The 17,799-nt window shown below is 41.3% G+C and overlaps 1 long non-coding RNA gene across 1 annotated transcript; it reads right to left on the reverse strand.

The window, feature by feature from the left end:
- Positions 1 to 1,298: 1,298 nt before the first annotated feature.
- LOC308578377 lies at positions 1,299 to 11,747 on the reverse strand. Its single transcript, XR_014003907.1, has 4 exons — positions 11,434 to 11,747; positions 3,292 to 3,410; positions 2,179 to 2,311; positions 1,299 to 1,466 (listed from the first exon to the last, which is right to left on the reverse strand). It is a non-coding gene; the product is annotated as an uncharacterized lncRNA (long non-coding RNA).
- Positions 11,748 to 17,799: the final 6,052 nt, after the last annotated feature.

A 17,799-nucleotide genomic window follows, 5' to 3' on the forward strand; every position in this document is an offset into this window, starting at 1 on the left:
ATGAATTTATCTGGTTGGTTCCACATCTTGTGGAAACCAATCTTATTGTTTGACAATGTGTGAAGAAGTCCTTTGTTTTGTCACTCCTGAACCTCCCACCATTAAACTTGTTTGGATGACACCCAGGTTCTACTGTTATGAGAGACAGATACACATTTTTCTCTACACTGTCTCCCTATGATGGTTTCTACCACAGTGAGGGGACCACCAGAAAGCCTTTGGTGTTGGATCTCAGTGTTTGGGTTGAATGATGGGGGTGGAGATGCTCCTTCAGGTACACAGGTATCCCACCCCCAGGAGGAAGCATTGCCTGTGACAGCCACCTAGTATTCCTAAGTGATAAGACCAGTGCTTACTACTGAGTCAAGGCAGACAAGGAGGAGCTACAATGCAAGAAGGAGCAAAAGAATCTTGCTTGGTCAGATCATTGGTCCATTTAGCTCAGCACTGTCTCCCCTGCCTGTCAGCATCTCTCCAGGTTTTCAGACATGGGTCTTTCCTAGCATACCTGGAGATGATGGGATTGAGCCTGGGACCTTTGGCGAGCAGTTTGTGCTCTGCCACTGAACTGCAGGCATTCCCCAAGGAATCCTACCCAACCTTGATGAATGCTTTCACTTTTATATGTGATCATGAGAAGAAAACAGAGATGCAAACTCCATATGCCTTAGTCAGTTGAACGTTAGAACAGGAGTAGCCAACATGGTGAGATGGGCCTTAAGTCCCACCCTCACTTTTCATAGACTATGGTGGCTGGGGATGATGAAACAATAATCCAACTAAATTGGAGAGCACAACATTGGCTTCCCTTGCTTTGGAATGCATCAAATGAATTTTGCCAGTCTCTTTTAAAAGAATAAAGAGGGAGAAAGGCCACATCCTTAAAAGGTTTTACTCCCACAAAATCTATTTTTTCCTAAAAGCCACGTCACAAAATTTTCCTAGCTATGTTTGAAAAGAACAGGTGGGGGGAGGGGTGCAGATGTAGTTCATAAGGAAAGAAATCTACTTGTAAGAGAACTGACAGGAACAGACCTTTTTGGCGACAACTTTGTTCAAGACTGCTCTGGCTGTCACTCATTTAAAGAACTAATTAATGCATTACAACATTACGACATCCCCCCCAAAAGCAAGATAAAAAGTCTTCCCCTCCCAATAATATTTGCTGTGTTTCTGTGGTGATGTTCAAAATTAATTACAGTATGGTGACATTTAAATAGGTATATTGAAATAATTAATCTGTTAACTTGCCTGCTTATGGCTTATGAATGGGTCAAAGGAAAGAAGTGATTTCATGTTTTCTGACTGGCATTCTCTTTTCTTTTCATTTGCATCTTAATCCCACCATTAAGGTGGTTTTTTAAAAAGAATAATAATACAAAAATGTTTAATTTAAAACCTTCGAAGTGTGTTTTTTCCTCCACTGTTTTATCCTTCACAACACTTCCTTAGCTGTTTTGAATAGCCTAGAAAAATAAAATAAAAAAGAAGAGACAAGCACATACCATTTAGATAACATGTTTAACTGAAGTGAGCAAATTAATCTTTCCCCCTAATTTATCCAGGTCGGTTCACCAGTGAGAGATCTGTACCACGAAAAAACTGGTCGCAAGATCTAGCTAGGCCATGCCACCAATTTTATGGTGTATAAAACCTTGCACTAAATAAACCTTCTGGATAAATTTGGGAATGAGTCCTAGTTCAGTAGTAAAGTGCAGGTAGGAACATAGGAGTTGAGTTCTGGTTCAAAGCCAGAACCCACAGAGAAAGTGGCAGGACAGGTTAGAGGCTTTCAGGACCATGGATAGCTCTCCAGTTCAAAAGGATTAGGTGACCTGTGTTCAACACTACTGCATGCCACTGCAACTCAGAGTGGAGAATAGTGGGTAAAATGGCCAAGGTAAATAGCATTGTTATGATTCCTGAATCCACAGCAGCTAAGAAAACAGACCAAACTCAGGGCTCTGAACTGACTGCTGGAGATCAAAAGACTACTGCACATGAGGCTGTCAAACAGGAGCCCTCATAAGAACTTAACCACCAAGACATGCAGTGCCAGAACCCAAACCCTCACAACCCTTCTCCTGGGCTGTGATATGCCTCACACTGTACATTACCAGTCCAGTGGTGCAGGACGTGCCTAGGAAAGAGTCTGTGAAATGGAAGAGAAGTGCTTACCTTCAGGCCAGAGGTTTGGTCTGCTTAAGCTCCAGAGTTATCCACGTGGGGATGGAGAATACCTGCTTTGCATGCAGAAAAAGTCCCTACTTCAATCCCTAGCATGTCCGGTAGACTCGAGAAGGACCTGCTCCTGAAGTTACGGAGAGCTGCTGCAAGTCAGTGTGGACGATACTGAGCTACATGGCTTGAATCAATATAAGGCAGCTTCCTGTGTTCTTAATCAGATCCAGTGCTTAATAATATTAAAGGAAAAATAGATGTCAGCAGTGAGAAAAGTATTTGGGTTTTTTTTTTATAATTCAATGAAAAGCTGTTAAAGGACATCAGTTTCCCATCAGCGTATGATCCTTACTAAGCAGAGAGCCATCAAGTATCAAATATAGCAAATGGTTAAGGATTGCAAAACTGTGTTCCATCTTTTGTTTCTCCCTGCAATTGCCCAATTATTTGACTGATACTTGACTCCAACTCATTTCATCTCTCCCTGTAATCAAAGAAGCACACTGATAGGGGAAAAAATATCATTAAGACCCCAATTAATCAGGGAGGCATTGATTTTTGGACAAACAGAAAGTGTTTAGAAATGCAAGCCTATTATCTAGTTCTACACTAGAGCAAAATGGGTCTGTGCTATTCAGAAACCTCACTGTGAAGTCTGTCTGTATTATATTAATCCAACAGTTGCTCTTGATATATTTTCCTGGCGACTGCTATTATTATTATTATTATTATTATTATTATTATTATTATTATTATACATTTCTTAGTCACCGTTCTAAAAAATGACCCAAGGGTGGGCACACACACACACACACACACACACACACACACACACAATTTACTTCATAAAATTAATAATAAAAAATAATAACACTATGGGTATTAGTGTTTTGGTTTGTTACTATGTTATGTATTTTTGCATTTTTATATTGTAAACTGCCTTGTGAGCCTGTAAAATATTATCCACCACTTGATTGTAAAAAAACACACAAACAAATCTCAAAGTAGATCACAAAAAGATAAAGCAATAAAATGGAGAAAGAATTCACAACTATACTTTACAACATATCAGTGTTGAAATACTAAAGCAGATTAAGATGACCTTCTTACAGCTTGCTTGCCCAGATGCTTAGAAAGAATGTTTTTAGCAGTCACCAGAAAGGGTAGTGAAGGTGCCTCAATAGGCAGGGAGTTCCAAAGTACAGGCACTGCGACACTCGATCAAATTCCTACAAATGCAGAAGTTTATAGAAATACAAAATTTAAAACCAAACAATGGGCTGCATACAAAGCTAGTCTTACTCAGAGCAGACCCATTGAAAATCATAGGCATGACTAACTTGGGCACATTAATTTAAATGGGTCTGGTCTCAGTATAACTTAGTGGGATACAACCCAATAAAAAACAGTGAAGCCATATACTAAAAGCACTTACCCCATAAAGAAAAGCAACAGAATCAAGACTAGACGAATCTACAGTTGACCAAAAACAAAGACCGCTGATCAGCGACAAGACACCATCACATACTGTCACATGCCAGAGTGAAGAGGAATGTTTGGGGGCCAAAAATACTCTGTATTGCCCATGCTGGGGCAAGCATTCTATATATCCATTGCTGAATTCCCAAGTCATCAGGCCAATGGGTTAATTTATGTGGTTAGAGTTTAGTCTAGCAACTGAACTGCTCACTGTGCCAGCCTGCTCCCCACCCAGCATGCTCCCCACCTGGAATGGCTTTTTCACATAAAGTTTGGTTCATATCTCTGCCTAGTCTGTAAAATCAGATTTCTTCCTTTTGCGTAGAAAGAATAGAGATGATGCTGTGGCTCTTGACTGACACAACAAAGGAGGTATATGTTGACAACAGCAGTGCTGACTGTTGCCTATTGGAACTAGTAGGGTGCAAGGCAGGGAGGCCAATGGTAGGTGGATCAAAAGCAAATGACAGGCGGAGCCACCTTCTGAGTTGACTGCAAATGAGATGGCAGGCAAGTGGTGGCTGGCTGAGAGCACACTGGGGGTGGTTAGGCAGTCCCCATTTGACCTAATGGATCAGCCTCCATGGCTTTACTGCATCCCCCCCTTCCTTCCTTTGTTTTTCTTATAACCTGTGGAGCTGTAAAGCTGTGATATCCTACAGTGTCTGCCATAGATGTACTTCTTAAATGAAACTGCATGCTGTTGTCTTGCTATGCAGTGTTGCAGAGCTTACTTCATTATCACGCCCCGACAGCCAGAGGAAGGAAGCAGAGCACCGCAAAAGGACTGTCAATTGCCAATCTCAGTTCAAGTTCAGTATAATGCCTCTGCCTGTTTTGAATGCATCTCTACGCACGGACATCACCACTTGCAGTTTACAGGTGATGCTTTCCATACTGCCTCTTTGAGCAGCAAGCGGAGGGTGGGGGGAGAGGCAGTGAGCCGGAACTCCCTGCTTTAGCTGAATAGCTTGCCAAATTGTTTGGCTGCTTGAGCTCAATAATATATTTTGAGACACTTGGCTGTGTGCAGCTCCATAGATCTGGTTGGCTTCTTGCACACTCCTCTACGGTTCATGCTTCACTTCTCGGGCGGGGAAAATAAATAAATATTAAGTGATAAGCAGCTATAAACACCGCCATCTGTTTGGAAGAATACACACACTCTATTGCAGCCTTTTCTAACCTGGTGTCCTCCTGATGTTTAGACTAGGACTTCCATTATCTAACAGCTACTCATCTTGATCATTATGTTCTACCACCGCTGCCTGAGGCAGTATGTTTCTGATGATCAATTGCTGAAAACTGCAGGAAAGACTAATGCTGTTGCATTCAGCTCCTCCTTCTGCGCTCCCCATGGGCATCTGGTTACCAACTGTGAGGACAGGATCCAAGGTTAGATGGGCCAGTAGCCTGACCCAACAGGCTCTTCTTAGGTACTTAACCCTGACTATTGGCCATGGTGGCTGGGGTTCATATAGTGAAATGAAATAGGATTGGACAAATTCGTGGAGGATAATAATGGCTTCTAGCCATAATGGTTATGGTCTACTTTCCCTATTGAAAACAGTGTGCCTCTGAAGGCCAGGAGCTGGGAATTACAAGTCTGGTGTTTGCTGTTGCACACATATAATAGGCATCTGGTTGGCTACAATGAGAACGAGATGCTGGACTAGGTGGATTCTTGACTGATTCAGCAGAGCTTTTCTTAATGTTCTAAGGTTGTAGAAGGCTGCTCCTATTCACCTACGACAGCTACAACTCGCAGAGTGTACCTCTAACCAGGGAACTCTGGGAATTTTAGCTCTGGGAAGGGAATAGAGATTTCCTACCAACTCTCAGCACCCTTAACAGACTACAATTTCTAGGATTCTTTGGAGGAAGCTGTGACTGTTTAAAGTAGTATGATACTGCTTTAAATGTCTAGTGCAGGTGGGGCGTAGGATAGGTTGAGTAATTTAACTGAGTCTTCTCTGAGGGAAACTTAGCTGAAAACCTTGAACTGTAGCACTGCTGTTAGGAAGCGAGGATACACTGCATGATTTTGCTGCAGGTCCCACTTGTCATCCCTTATCCTAGAGTCTGGCTGCTTTGCAATTTTTTTGTTAAGCATTATTTAGCAAATTTATTAGGAAACAAGTCTGCAAATTCAGCATTTATTAGCGAAGGAAAAATAAAATGCTAAGCTGTTATACCAAGAGGGAAAGCCTCTTCATGTGGGAACCATGCAAAGATAAGTACCAGTACAGGAAGGGACAAAATCAAATAAAATGGTGAGTGCGACAGTAATATTACAATGATATTGTACAACTACCAGAATTGGTTGCTGGAATATTATTCTCAGCAGTTTAATAAAAGAGAAATGGGATTGATTCAACAAGGTGTACCCTAAATGCTACTGTAATATTTTCTACAGTACTTTCTTTCACAGATATCATTTTACTCATATGAAAAGACATCATATGAAAACAGGCTTCATTTTTTAATAAAAAGACTCTGGGGGAAAAAAACCTCCAATGGCTTCCATTTTCCTATTGGCCAGAGGTACTTTGGCATTCTTCAGCTTTTTCCCTTTTCAGTTTACCTGTCGCCAAAAAGAATGGATAATGGAAAAAGTATGTCAAGGCTACCTGTACCTTTGCATATTTCATACTTCTCCTACTTGCAGAATTTTGTAGACAAGCCTTAAAAATCCAACCAGTGAAGGAAAAGAATCAGATTTCATTTGGTTCTTAAAATGGACAATGATTCCCTGTACAGTATATATTGATTGGGTCTAGGGTCAGCCTGCTCATGAGATGGGATGAAGCAGCCACTTCAGGGGTAGAGACCCCCAAAGAGGCAACCATGTGGGCACCACACCACCACCTCTGCCACTGGCAAAGAAGCAGCACCAGGATCAGCACTGATTTATGCCAACATCTCGTGGAATTTTGCTGAAATTATGTGAGATTGCATGGAGCCTGAGAGATCTTGCAAGATTTCAGTGAGATCTCACGAGCCCTAATTAGCTCTGCAAGCCAAGCATTAGAGCAATGGTTCCTAAGCAGGGCCTTGCTTCAATATCTTACAGGCTGCGGTAGAATGCGGTAGCAGGGAAATCCCAGGCAGTGCTGGCCTGAAGGAGAGCACCAAGATCTCCCTCCTCCCTAAGCTGGGCATGCTTAAAAAGTCTTGCTGGACTACTCAGCCATCCGTTTCTGCAATCTCCATCCATTCTGCCACCTGAACTGAAGCCACATGCTTTGCCTTCCTGAATGGTACATTATATGGTACACAAAAGCACAGAATCAACAGAGTGGCAGAAAGATGTGGTTTTGTTAGGGCTGGATTAAGACTTTCTGAGGCCCTAAGTACTTAAAAGGTTTAGATGGCCCCAAACAATAATAATAAACAGTAAAATAAAATGGTGCTTTTCAAAATGAAGCAAAACCTACAGCAAGATTGCAAATAATGTTTATCTTTGCATATTTTCACCTTATTTATATCTGAAAAAAACTCTCCTACTTTTTCTAATTGCAAGGTATTTGATCAGAACTAATCTTACGCGGGTGGCGCTGTGGGTAAATCCTCAGTGCCTAGGGCTTGCCGATTGCATGGTTGGCGGTTCAAATCCCCGCGGCAGGGTGAGCTCCTGTCTGCGGTCCCAGCTCCTGCCCACCTAGCAGTTCGAAAGCACCCCTAAAAGTGCAAGTAGATAAATAGGTACCGCTTTCTAGCGGGAAGGTAAACGGCGTTTCCGTGTGCTGCGCTGGTGCAGGCTTGCCAGAGCAGCTTCATCACACTGGCCACGTGACCTGGAAGTGTCTCTGGACAGCGCTGGCCCCCGGCCTCTTAAGTGAGATGGGCGCACAACCTAGAGTCGGACACGACTGGGCTTCGAGCAGGGGTACCTTTACCTTTACCTTTTTAATCTTACATAATATATCTGCTTCTATACTTAGTAGAGTTGATGCATCCAGCCTCCCTTGTTGCATAGTTTTTCTGCTGGAATTTTAATATACTTCAGCTGCGTAAATGAACACCCAGTTGATCAATTTGTGACCACTAAAGTTAAAAATCTGGTAATAGAAAATTTGTGTGGTGCCCCCTTCTCTTGATGTCCTAAGCATGTGCTTATTTTGCTTAATGATTAATTCAGCCCTGGGTTTTGTGGAGGCCCTGATCTTGATTCAGAATAAGGGGTGCAATTGTTAACATCTTTACAAGAGGGGGTGGTCCCTGCCTGCCTGAAGGAGGCAGTGGTAAAACCACTCCTTAAGAAACCTTCCCTGGATTCAGAAAACCTAACTACCAGCCAGTTGCTTATCCCCCTTTCCTGGACAAGGTTCTGGAATGAGTGGTCACAGACCAGATCCAGGCGCTTTTGGAAGAAACTGATTTCCTGGAACAGGGTTTGGCCTGGTTTTGGCACAGAAACTGCTTTGGTCGCCCTGTATGATGACCTTTGTCGAGAGAGAGACAAGGGAAACATGTCCCTGTTAATTGTTCTCAACCTCTCAGCGGCTTTCAATACCTTTCATCAGCCATGGTATCCTTCATGAGTGACTCTAAACTGGGGGTTGGTGGCACTGCTTTGAGGTGCTTCCAGTCCTACTTGGATGGTTGTTCCCAGAGGGTGTTACTTGGGGAATGCTTTTCAGCCCTGTGGAACCTTCAATGTGGGGTTCCACAGGGCTCAATCCTATCCCCCATGTTGTTTAACGTCTACATGAAACCACTGGGTGGGGTTATCTGGAGGTTTGGAGTACGTTGTCAGCAGTATGCTGACGACACTCCGCTCTAGTTCTCCTTTACATCTGCAGGTGAGGCAGTGGAAGTGCTGGACCAGTGTCCTGCCTCAGTAATGGACTGGATGAGAGCCAACAAACTGAAGCTCAATCCAGATTAGACTGGGGCACTGTTGGTGGGTGGTTCCCGAGACCAGATGGCTGGGATGTTGCCTGTTCTTGATGGGGACTCTGATGTTTCCTCCACAAACATCTCAGTTGCACTGGGGGTGGTACAAAGTGCTAAGAGATGAAATAATGAATGATGCATTCATTCATCTCTTAAGACTGACGGATCTTGAAATAAAAGGGATGGAGAAATTATATTGATTTATATAGCTTATATTATTACAGAGTCTGGTCATTCAGACACAATCATGTCTGAACAAATTGACCCACAAAATGTCTACTTTCAATTTTGTAAACAACTAGGTAAAAAGGAAAGACTAGCTCATGTACACATATACTTGGAAGCAATTTATTCCTCTCTTTTTTTAAAAAAAAAAGCAGGTGATTTTATTTGTTTTATTTATTTGTTTGTTTGTTTGTTTTGTTTCCTTTTTGTATGTGTTTTTTATTTTTTGCTTTCTCGGTTTTTGCTTTCTTGATTTTTGGATTTTGACATTTAAAAAAATCAAGAAATCAAAAATCAAGAAATCAAGAAATTTAAAAAAATTAAAAATATCCAAAATCGAAGAATTGAAAGAATTGAAAATAAGAAAAAATCAAAAGATTGAAAAATAAATTAAAAATACAATAAATAAATAAATAAAGCAAGTGAAGTGGCTTATTTAAGAAAAGAATATTGCGAAGCAGAGGGAATGCTAGATTGATTAAGTTTGTTTATGCAACTCTTCTTACTGGCAATGAAGCTCTAATTTTGCTTGTCTAAATACTTAATGGAAATAAATGCCTAACAAGCAAACAATGTAGATCTCTGGACCCACTCTATGTTTGCGGTGCCTAAGACTGTACAGAATTGGAAAGCACCCTTTCAAAATCAGTTTTTTCATTTCAGCTATACTTGGGCAATGAGGTGAAATCCTTTTTGGGGTGAAGAGAATTGGAGCTGCCATTCTTTTAATTTTGGGGCATTCAAGATGGCTACCAGGATTAAAAAACATGACTGCCTCCTTTGCTACAAATGGCAAATACCATTGTAGTAGACAGCAGCTGAATATCTGCAGAAAAATACACACTGTTACAGAGTGGGCAGACCATCCATCCAGCAACTCATTTTATTTAAGAGGTATAGTGTTGAATATCCCTATAAAGAAAGGGTAGTGATTGAAGTAGGCTTGTTAGAAATACAAAGTCACAGTGTGCTATTCTGTGCAACCCTATTTTTAACTCTGAACTACTAGGGCAAACTTCTTTATGTTTGGATTTCTTTCTCTTTTTTCCCTAAGAATGTCTTGCAACATACCTGCCAAAAAAGAAGCTTCTTTTGGGGGGAGGGATTGGGTGTTTTTGCATGTATAAGCAGAAATAGGCCCACCGAATTCAATGGAGTTTATATGCTGAAGAATTAATGAAATTACCTGGAGAAACAAAGTTGGAAGATGGACTGTTTCAAAATAATAATAATAATAATTCTCAAATTATTCAATCAATTCCACAATTTTTGTTTAATCTCCATTTCTCCCCAGTTCTACGTCTTATCTGTGGCATATATTTAAAGCAGCATCATACAATATTTAAGTCATGGCTCCCCCCCCCAAAAAAAAAAATATCCTGGGAGCTGTAGTTTGTTAAGCGTGCTGAGATTTGTTTTTGTTGTTTAGTCATTTAGTTGTATCCGACTCTTCGTGACCCCATGGACCAGAGCACGCCAGGCACTCCTGTCTTCTACTGCCTCCCGAAGTTTGGTCAGACTCATGTTGGTAGCTTCGAGAACACTGTCCCACCATCTCGTCCTCTGTCGTCCCCTTCTCCTTGTGCCCTCCATCTTTCCCAACATCAGGGTCTTTTCCAGGGAGGCTTCCCTCTCATGAGGTGGCCAAAGTATTGGAGCCTCAGCTTCAGGATCTGCCCTTCCAGTGAGCACTCAGGGCTGATTTCCTTAAGAATGGATACGTTTGATCTTCTTGCAGTCCATGGGACTCTCAAGAGTCTCCTCCAGCACCATAATTCAAAAGCATCAATTCTTCGGCGATCAGCCTTCTTTATGGTCCAGCTCTCATTTCCATACATCACTACTGGGAAAACCATAGCTTTACTATACAGACCTTATGAACTATACGGAGATTTGCTAGGAGACCCCTATTCCTTCAAGAAGTTACAATTCCCAGAGGGTGCATTGAATGCTTAACCAAACTGCAAAGTGCAGCTCTGGGAGAAGGAATAAGGCTCTCTCAGTAGCCTTAGCAAACTACAGTTCTCAGGATCCTTTTGGGGAAGTTGTGACTCTTTAAAGTGGCATCAGTGTTTTAAATGCATAGAGCAGATGGGGCCCTAGCGAGGCCATAGAATTGTAGAGTTGGAAGGGACCCTGAGGATAATCTAGTCCAGCCCCCTGCAATGCAGGAATACACAGCTGTCCCATATGGGGATCAAACTGGCAACCTTTGTGTCCTATAAAGAGAGGCAGCTTTCATCCTCTTCTATGGAAAGTGGGAAAGGGGATACAAATTATATACATTTTCAGGAGGTGGAGAACTTTCCATATGATAGGAGGCAGCAGAGAGTTTCAGTGGGTTTTTCTTTCTTTTATGTAAAGCAGACATTTGAAATGTTAACAAAGATTTACCAGCAGAAGTAGATGCCAAGGAACCCTCCTCTTTAAAAATAATAATAAAAAGAATCTATAAAAAAGTCACGTTCAGATATATGTTTAAATACCAATTTTTGAATGTTTTTCCTTTTAAAATACAGATTTCTAAATACATGTTAAACAGTTCTAAACATTTTTCTTTAAAACACAAACAAACATACATTTTTTGCATTTTTCAAGGAAAATTGCATAGAAAAGTTTAGGAAGGGTGAAAGCTCATGGATGACTAACCTGATCCATGCATTGGTCCAGAAGGTCAGATCAGGCTGGAATTTGCAAAGATGAAAATGCTCAAGCATCTCTGTGTGCAAATGCATTTGTGCAAATGTTTCATTCATTTTAGTGTAAGCAACATCCAATGTACGTCAAATGGCAAATGATATTTATTTAGCCAAAGCAACATGAGGTTTCAGTTGCCCAGCCTTAAAAAGCATGGGAATTCATATGGGAATGGTGCAGCGACATTGTACAGCAAGCCCCAATCTGCAATTTTGATGTATACTAATGGAGCACAGTGACATTGGGGTTTGTTTATCCAGTAAAACACTCTGGACTGACATCAGGAATCATCTAATATAATGATAAAAAGCTCTTTCAAAGGCTAAAATGATTCAGCTGACAAACTGGCAATTACTCCCACAGACTCTCCAAGCCTGTCTTTAAATAAAACATTTGTTAAAACATTCCACTCTGTGCCTTGTGTCACCTGCAGAAAGATTAATTCTATGGTACATTCTCTCTGCAAGGAATTTTCAGGCAGTGTTTGGTGTTGTGAAAACGCACACACAGAATTTTACAAGATCTCCACTTGTGACGCCTAATTAGCATTCCTTTACAAACCAGTGATCTCATTATCTAGTTTGAGTCATCCCTTTTTGAAATTTTTCGCTTTGTATTTTTCTTTCTTTTACTAATTTGTAATTAAGATGTGATTAAATTAATCCCATATTTAAAAATGCGGATTTGGGCTTTATTATTCAGTGCAAACACTTATCTTCTATAGGTCTTCTAAAGTTATTTCCCTGGACCGGAATTCTGTAACCATTTATATCTGGGGCTCTCAAATTAACAACTGATTTAAGAAGGGGAGAAGAGCATACAGCTCTATGCCCACACTCAGCAAACACAGGAAGTATGCAGTGCCCAATTGGTGGGTGGTAAAAGTATGGTGAACTCATTCTCCAAGCGCTGGCCCTTTTGTAGAGAAGATGACAGCACCCCCACCATCCCCAGAACAGGGGTGGTGAATTTCAGGCCTGGGGGGTCAAATCTGTGGGATGTTAGCATCCCAAATGCATATGTAAAGTGTTAATTGCAAGAGTTGTAGAACTCTGTGATGCCATACGGCTGAGACATTTATTTTCAGTTGATACAGTTATGGCAATTAGTAAACAGTCTTAATGGTTAGAGCAGCAAGCATGTTAAGTTGTGCTGCTGTCTGCCTCAGAGTATCAGTCAGCCTGTAAATGTTAGTCATATATGTTAGGGTTGCCATATTTTGAAGAGCAAAAGAGAGGGGATGCTATGATGGCCATTCAAAGCAAATAAATGCAATTTGTCTCAAATTTTATCCTGAAAAAGAGGATGTGTCCTGAAAAAACAGCACACGTGGCCACGCAAATTAGCAATTTAAGAAACATCCGCCTGCATTGTATATTTAATCTGCAACTGCAAGCACAATAAGTAAAAGTTGTTTGTTTGTTTAAAAAAAACTTTAAAAGAAGTGTTTTGCACAGTTTTTAGAGGACGGGGAAAGAGAACTAATTCAAGGGTCAAATGAGTGAGGGCTGACTTCTGCATACTCTGCAAATGGGAACTAGGGTTTAAGCCCTACAAAATCTGGAATTCCCCACATCAGTGGTGTAGCATTCTAAAAATCTTGAAAGAAGTGTACAATATAAAAAACAAACAATATCATTAAAACCAATACAACAGCAACTTAAGAGCACATAAAAACAAAACAGAATTTCAGGAGATTCAAACACATAAAGCAGGGGACAAAAGTTATGGGTCAGGGAACATCTGGGCAAAAAGATAAAGCTTTACAAGGCTCAGCAAAAATAGAAGTCTTAAATACTTGGGGCAGAGACTGTTCCCAGGCCATAATGGAATGTCTCTTTTCCAGTTGTAGACTAAGACTGGATGTCCTAGACCAGTAGCACTCCATCTACTGCAGTCCCATCAGTGCGAGCAAATATAGCCAATAGTCGGAGATGATGGGAATTGTAGCCCAAGCACATATCAAGGGCCACAGGTTAACTATTCTTGAGCTTGTCAGAGGAAAATGGCTATGCATTTTCATTTTTGCTGAGGAGACACACATTCATGCAACTTGTATCCACTTTGTGGATCCAAGGCCAACCCCCCCCCCTCTGAATTCTAAAATGGAATTACTGTGATCTGAAGTTCTTGGTCCCTTTTGCACATACGGAACTCTAATCAGGCTTGTGGTGTATGTGTGTAGGGCAGTGTTTCCCAACCTTGGGCCTCCAGCTGTTTTTGGACTACAACTCCCATCATCCCTAGCTAGCAAGACCAGTGGTCAGGGATGATGGGAATTGTAGTTCAAAAACAGCTGGAGGCCCAAGGTTGGGAAACACTGGTGTAGGGGATGCTCTACCTCAATGCAATTCTATACATGGACCAGCCCCCAACACTGAAGATAAAAAAGCAACCTCTATTCACTTAGAGATCCAAATGCACATTCAGGTTGCTGCATAGACACTGGAGTCATCAGACCTTGCTATATATCACAGTGCAGCCTGTCCCAAGGCGTACCCCCTTGGTAGATCTGGGAGATATGCAAGACTTCTAATTTTTTTTTATTTTTTTTCAGGGCAGGGACATTTCCTTGCCTTAGGACACAAACAACTTTTAAACACTAAACAAATTAAATCTGCTGAGGGAATTTAAATAATTCATGGGATGGCAGGGGACAGCATCAAAGAAAGGGAACATCTTCAGGAGAGAGAAAGAGGATCTTCATTTAAAAACCCATTATGAGAGTAGAAAAGGGTGCTTTTGCTGAGGTCTACAATTTAGAAGAAACACTTTGCTACCTGATGGTACCAGAAATAAAAGTGCAGTGGGGCGGAGGCAGAGCAAAGCAGAAAGCTTTTCAAGAGCTTCTGGAAGTTTGTCCCTGCCTAGAGCAGGGGTGAGAAATGTTTAGCTCATTGGTCATTGTAGCAGTCAACCTCCTGTCAGCTCCAGCTAGCATGGCCAGTTGCAAAGGATAATGGAAGCTAGAGCAACAGTTAGAGGGTCCCACCCCTGGCCTAGCCTTTAGATGCCAGCATTTTGCAGGAGAAAACCAAGATTGCAAGGAATTCTGTTACTGATGATGGTGTGTTGATCATCATAGAATTGTAGGATTTTAAGGCATCACAATGGCCATCTGGTCCAACCCTCTGCAATGCAGAATTTCTTTTGCCCAGTGTAGGTTGAAACCCATGAGATAAAGAGTCTCAAGCTCTACGTACTGAGCCATGATATCAGTGCTTGCAGAGGCAGATTTAGGGGAGCGTGACCAGTTCGGTTGCACCAAACCTTGGGGGGGGGGGTGCCACAACTATGATTTAGAGTGGAGCATAAGCAGCAGGGAGGGGGGAGGACACCAAATTTTGGCATCACACAGGATGCCGCTGAAATTTGAGGCACCAAGGTTTATCGCCACACATTCTCTCTTCATGTTCACTTGACAATCTTAAGACTGGCTTATAAACAATTTTCACCAGCAGCACCAACACTGCCTCTCAAATCTTTCACCAGAAGATGCAAGCAGCAGCAGCAGCAGGCCTTGTCCAATAATTCCCTTCTTGTAACATTTCCAACATCTGGTTGTTTTCAAACACCCTGGTATTTTTTCCTGTTATCTGGTTAAATTGGACATTTTAATTATCATTCTTACTGCTGCCTAGTTCTGTTTGTGTTTATGATTGAATTGTTAACTTCTTTATATTATTTATTGCACTTCTTTTGTGTATTCTGTACCTTTTGTGAACAGTGTACCACTGTCTTCTTTTTCTTCTTCTGTATATTTCTTGTTGTTTTATTTCTTTCAGCCTCATTCTGAGGTTGTGCCAAGAGCAGAGCTGGGTGAGAAATTCAACTCAGTTCACATTTAAAGGCAAACGCATCTACTTCACACTTTCCAACACAATACATGAGGGTACAGTGCGCATGTAAATGTATATATCAGAGAAAATAACATATATAAATGCATTACATCAAGGGAAATTGCTTTTCAAAAATGTACATATTAAAAGAAAAGTATGTGTATATTGGGATAAACTTGCATCTAAATGCTGGTGAATTTTCATGGGTACTTTTTTGAAAAATAAATAAATTGCAATCTGACAAGGAAATGTGGAGAACTAAATTCAAGACTGGGGAAAAAAACAAATATGAGAAACTGAGACAAACTGAAATGAATAGATTCTGCCAACCCTAGCCAGGAGCCAGAGAGTTTGGGGCTTGTTGCCAATGCTGCAGCATAATGAGCCTGACCAATCGTCAATATAGTCAGGCCAGAAGTGTTGCAGGGCAGGAGACAGAGCTGTGTAATTGGGAATATGATAGAAATGTGCAAAATGATGCATCCCGTGGAGAAAGTAGATAGAGAGTTGTTTTTTTCTTCCTCTCAGATAAGTCTAAAACCTAGGGCCATCCATTGATGTTGAACGGCGGAAAACTCAAGAGAAGAGGCAGAAGAGAATGCTTCATCATACCATGCATAGTCAAATGAAGCTACTGCAAGACATAGTGGTGACCACCACCAACTTGGATAGCTTTAAAAATGGTTTAGACAACTTCAAGAAGGCTGTCAGAGGCCATGGTAGCTGTACACTACCTTCAGCATTTGTGCCTCAGTCCTTATAATTTGCAGTAGCTTGAATAGCTCAGGAAGTTGTTTTAGGTTGCAGTGGCAGGACAAGCAGGGGATAATAATAATAATAATAATAATAATAATAATAATAATAATAATAATAATGTTTATGTACATGGACCTTTAATATATGGAATTCCTTCATCAGGAAGCTTATAATCCAAAACAGACACAGAGGAAGTGGGGAAATAAGAGGCATGAGTAGGCAGAGAAAGGGGAAGTGGTTGTTTTGCTTTGGGTTAGTTACACTAACAGCACAGTCCACACACAAGATATGAGAAGGACAAGAGAGTTTGGCTTACGTGGATCTAAAGCCCTTTACCTCAACTGAGCTGGAGATGCACCAGGCTAAGTCACCCTGGCTCAGTCAGCAGCCCATAAGACCATGTAACTTATGCTAGTGTGAGTCCAAAAAGGGGCATTCCAGGGGTGTAGTGAGGATGTGGCAGAGGTGGGACAGGGCAATGAGAGACGTATACCTATTCCAGACCAATTTCACCTGGTAGTGGTTTTGAAAGTCAAATGAATTGTGTATTCCCATTTGCTAAGTGTGAAAATTGCATTTGAACACAGTTGTAGTAATGAAAGAAAAGGAAGAAAGAGAATCTGGATTCCTTGTTCCCATGTCCAGTGCAGCAGGAAATATTAACTTCAGATAAACTGTGCAAATCAGATCCCTTCCCCCAATGTTGAATTTATTCCTGGGAATTTAAGGCTGCTTCTGTTGTTTAAGCTTCAGGAAGAAAGGAATAGGGACCCCTCTAACTATTACCCTTTGATGCTGGTTGCATCAGGCCACCTATGTATAGCACAGACCACAGTACAAAAGCATGAAGGTCACTGGCTGTGTGAGCGAATTGGATTTGACAGAAGCTCTGTGTCTGCCTCGGGGCACCAATAACTAGAGCAGCTCAACATTAAACTGACATCAGCAATATCATTCATAATGGACTTTTCGCTGATCATTTACACGACTTGCTCATTTGCCTTATACTTTGTAATTTCTTTGGTTTCTCGTTTTGGGTCCTCATCTGAGATCACACAAAAATCAGAACCACTCAAAATGACAAGTGTCTTACCAAAATGCATAGCAATATTCCTTTAAGGAAGAAAGGCAAGAGGAGGAATTTTAAGGCAAACATTTGAAACCAAATTGTGTTCTAACCATCTTGAATCTCTCATTAAGCAGTTAATAATTACATTTGCAGATATGCAAATGTGTCCTTTGAATATTCAAATATATGATGCTTTGGGAATGCAATAAAGCCTTTTGTTGATTTTCTTTTTTTCCTGGGTGCATTTGTTTCACATGAGAACACAGGAAGCTGCCTTATTCCAGGTCAAACCATCTATTTAGTGCAGATTATCTACACCAGTAGTATCCAGCCTTTCTTGACCCGGTACTCACCTTTAACTCAAACATACATTTGGGAACCCATATCTCTCTCCACCCCCACCCCATGGACTTATATGTGGGTAGTGCTGTTTTTCAACCCACCTGGTACTGGGTCCCAGCCAGACTGGCCTACCCATGAGGCAAGGGATGCATCACTCATTGCTGCTGCCACAGTGGTAGCAACAGCTGTGGCACATTCCTTGGAGGCCAGATCTTCTCCCCTTTGATATCACCTCTACAGTGGCCTCTTAATGAATAGGAGGTGTTGCTGGTCTACTCTCAGCCTTGTTATGGTGGAGTAGGGACACCTTAT

Source organism: Podarcis bocagei (genome assembly GCF_964188305.1).
Source record: "Podarcis bocagei genome assembly, chromosome: Z".
Classification (NCBI taxonomy): Eukaryota; Metazoa; Chordata; class Lepidosauria; order Squamata; family Lacertidae; genus Podarcis; species Podarcis bocagei.